This window comes from Elephantulus edwardii, unplaced genomic scaffold (genome assembly GCF_000299155.1).
Source record: "Elephantulus edwardii isolate Elephantulus edwardi_28Jun2011 unplaced genomic scaffold, EleEdw1.0 scaffold00343, whole genome shotgun sequence".
Taxonomy (NCBI): Eukaryota; Metazoa; Chordata; class Mammalia; order Macroscelidea; family Macroscelididae; genus Elephantulus; species Elephantulus edwardii.
Genome location: NW_006400093.1, coordinates 346,825 through 351,023, shown reverse-complemented (window position 1 = coordinate 351,023; position 4,199 = coordinate 346,825). Strand labels below are relative to the sequence as shown.

General features: G+C 38.4%; 1 protein-coding gene across 1 annotated transcript in view; it reads right to left on the bottom strand.

Annotated features, from left to right (window-relative positions):
• ABCB7 (ATP-binding cassette, sub-family B (MDR/TAP), member 7) overlaps nucleotides 1–4,199 on the bottom strand; it is a 114,739-nt gene that overhangs the window by 96,135 nt on the left and 14,405 nt on the right. The window lies entirely within an intron of this gene.

The following is a 4,199-nucleotide window of genomic DNA, read 5'->3' as shown; positions in this document are numbered from 1 at the left end:
TTGCATAATCAATGAAACACAGATAGACATTCTTCTGGTATGATAAAAGAAAAATTGATGCCTTTGAGCTGTGGTGCTCGAAGAGTCTTGAACATGCCATGGACTGCCAAGAAAACAAATAGGTCTGTCTTGGAGAGGGTGAAACCAAGTTTCTCCTTAAAGGCTAGGATTGTGAAGCTCTGTCTCACATACTTTGGGCACATATCCAGGAGGGAATGGTCCTTGGAGGAGGACATCAGGCTCTGTAGGGTGTAGGGACAACAGCACAGGAGAGGAAGACCCCAGATGAAATGGATTGATACAATAACTGACGAAATGTGGGTAGGTGTGTCAGAATCAGTGAGACAGGGAAGGCTTCAGAGCTGCTAGAGAGAGGGTTGCTATGAGTTGCAGGCAACTCAATGGAACATAACAACAACTACATCAACAACCTGTGTTATGCAAATGACATAACCTTGCTTGCTGCAATATGGATTGAAGCCCAACATCAAGAAAACAAAGATTCTCACCACTGGGCCAAAGGACAGCACCACGATAAATGGAGAAGGAACTAAGATTATTACCAATTTCAGTCTGCTTGGGCCCACAATAAACACTCTTGGCACCAGCCGTCAGGAAATAAAAAGATGAATTGCACTGGGAAAATCTGCTGTCAGAGACTTCTCCAGACGGCCAAACAGCAATGATGTAAGTCTAGCAACTAAGGTATGCCTGATCCAGGCCACAGTCTTTTAAATTACTTTCTTTACATCAGAAAGCTGGACACTGACTAAGGGTGATGGAAGAAGAACTGATGCTTTTGAGTTGTGGTGGTAGAAAACAGCACTGAATATAACATGGACTGCCAAGAGAACACACAGGTCTGTACTGGAAAGGGTGAAATTAACTTGTTTTTTGGAGGCAAGGATGTTGAGGCTCTGTCTCATATATTTTGGGGATGCTGCCAGGAGAAATCTGTTCTTGAAGAAGGATATCATATTTGGAAGCATGGAGAGACAGTACAGGAGATGAGAGTCCCTGGATGAAATGGATTGACAAAGTAACTGGGATTATGGGTATAGCTATGTTGGAGGCAGTGAAACTGGCTCAAGACAGGGCAGGGCTCAGAGCTTCTATGCATTGATAGGATCACCAAAAGTCTCAAGTTGATTCAACCGCACATAATAGCAACAATATAGAACACAAGGTATGCAAATGAATCAAAATGTAAATAAATTATTGTATGAGAATAAAATTTAACATTTTAAAACACAAAGGAGGAAAAAAGATGTGTTTCACTTATCTCAGAAGCTACTCAAGATGGTCATTAAAATGTAGTTGAATGCAACAGTGAATGAATGAAAATCCAAAATCTCTTTAAACATTTATTAAAATTAATAAAGTTTTTAAAAAATGTTGTTGTTGCTCTCAAACTGACAGTAATCCTATGAACCATGAATCTGAAACCTGACATCTCCTGTGCCATCACTGCACTTTTTGAAACACTTGGGAACATTGCTAGTCATTTATCAACACATCTTTTTGAAGGTATTCTTCCCTTTTGTTACCCTCCACAGTCTCAAGTATTATGTCCTTCTCCAAGGACTGGGCCAATATGCCCAAAGAATGAAAAACAATCAAAAATTATTTGTACTTTAAATTTATTAAAATGGTGCATTTTCTATTATGCAAATAGTACCTCATTTTAAGAAAAGGATTTCAAAAGAAAAGTTTCCCACTACTTAAAAAAACACAAACTATAAGTATCTATGAAAGATTAAATCTATAACCTGAATAATCTTATAAATGTTAACGAAACTAAACACAGAAAAATTCTCTGTAAAAAAAAAATCATCTAGGTCTACATTAACTCATATGAATTCCAGCAAACTAAGAAACCAGGAAAGTAAATTTGAGGAGATACTTCTAAACTCAGTTATGTGGTCAGCTGCTCAGAGTACACTGATACCAAAACCAGACAAAATCTCCTTCATGAACAGATACAAAAATTACAACAAAATATTAACAAATTAAATATAGCAATAGATCAAAAGAATAATTCACCATTATCAGGTAGAATTCATACTAAAAATGTGAAACTGATTTATTATTCAACTGTCTGGAAGATATGGCATGATAATTCTCTCACAAGATTACCGGAAAAAAGAAAAATCAAGCTAAAACTGGTTTATTCAACACTGTAAGACCTCTCAACAGCAAAGGTCTGCAGCAACCAAGTAAATGCTGAATAAATAAAAATTATGGTTTTCATTTTCTTTTCAAATCCACCCACATAAGTTATTTTCATATTTATTTATCTATCTTACTTTTTTCCTGGTTTTTTTTCTTATATAATTGTTATAAATTGGAATTGACAGAAAAACAGTATTTATTTAAGCTGACTTCCATGTCTTTCTCTAATTTAGCAGCTGGTAGGTTAGAACTGCTAACCTTGGGTATGCTGCCAAGTGTTTGCCTACTATACCACCATGGCTCCTTTCCTATTCTGTAATACTCCCCACAAAGAAGGCCTGCAGATTCCTGATTTATAATTTATGTATTAAAAAATTATCTCAAACTATCATAGCATACACGTCTGAAAGATTTCATTCTACTAAATGTGACTGCCCAATACAACGTTTCAGTGTGAACTCTCCATACACTAACTACTCTCAGACTATAGGCATAACAACTGGCATTGGAATGAAAGTTTGTAATTCTAATTGGGATTTTTCTCCAGATAATCATTTATAGGCAATAATTATTTTTATAATAATAATAATTATTATATAAATAAATGGAGCTCTGGTGGCCTATGAGTAAGAAGCTGTTCTGAAATTCCCAAAGGCATGCAGCTCGAGTCAGTAAGTCTTAATACCACACTATATACCTATATCTATACATATACATCTATATCTATATCAGAAACTCTAGTGGCTTAGTGGTAACACAAACGTATGTGGTTTAAATCTACCAGTAGCTTCAAGGGGAAAAAGATGGCCAATCTTCTCCATGCGATTTACTGTGTCTAAAAACGGACTGGAGAGTAAGCTATGTATGGTACCATTTCCTATTTGATGGTACTAAACAACATATGTTGTTGTTAAGTGCCGACGCATCACAGGCGACTCATACCCTATGAAGGAGAGTCCTCAACGCTTGGGTGTCTCTCATCCTCTCTCCAGGTTCATAGGGTTTCCGGAGGAAAGCTTTTATGGAGGTGGATGCCCTTGCTTCCAAGCTTGTTTTAATTCGGGAGCACCATCCCACTCTCTGTCCACATTGGGTGAGAAACCATGAACACATTGGACACATCAGTGTCCCAGTGTTCAGCCTCACAGCAAACAAGTGACCGCTGTATGGCAACTTATACACCACGGCTATATGACCTAGAGGAATGTCCGAACAAAAACAATGAAAGACAGGCCCGAGGGCCGTGGATTAAAAGTCACCCACCTTTGGCTTGGGAGCATCGCTTTCTGTCCACTGGGCCAAGGGATATTTCTCTATCTTGATGTTATTGTTGTTAAGTGCCATCAAGTCACAGGCAACTCATAGCAACCCTATGAAGGAGAGTCCTCAACGCTTGGGTGTCTTTCATCCTCTGTCCTGGTTCATAGGGTTTCCGGAGGCAAACTAAAACATAAGTGGATGCCACTCCTCCTTCCAAGCTTGTTTTAATCGGGGAGCTCCACACCACTCTGTCCAAATTGGGTAACCGACCATTAACACATTTGACACATCAGTGTCCCAGAAACAACATATACAGAAAACCCTAAATAATTAGCAACAAAATTACTGGAGCTTCTTCGAAGGAGGAGTGGCATCCACTTCCGTAAGAGCTTGCCTCTGGAAACCCTATGAACCTGGAAAAAGGATGAAAGTCACACAAATGTTGACGACTTTTGTTCATAGGGTCGCTATGAGTTGCCTACAACTCGACGGTACTTAATAACAACAACAATATATCACTGCAGCAAAATGGCTAGGTGTAAGGTTAACATAAAAAAAAATCAGTAAAAAATCACTACAGTAACAAATAGTATTCTGAAATAAAAGCCATAAAAGAAATAATAAATCTAACGAGAGACTAAATATTTATGTTGTTGTTGTTGTTATGTGGCGTCGAGTCGTTTCCGACTCATAGCGACCCTATGCACAACAGCTCTAAACCCTGCTCTATCCTGCGCCAACCGCACCGCCTCTGACACACCCACCCC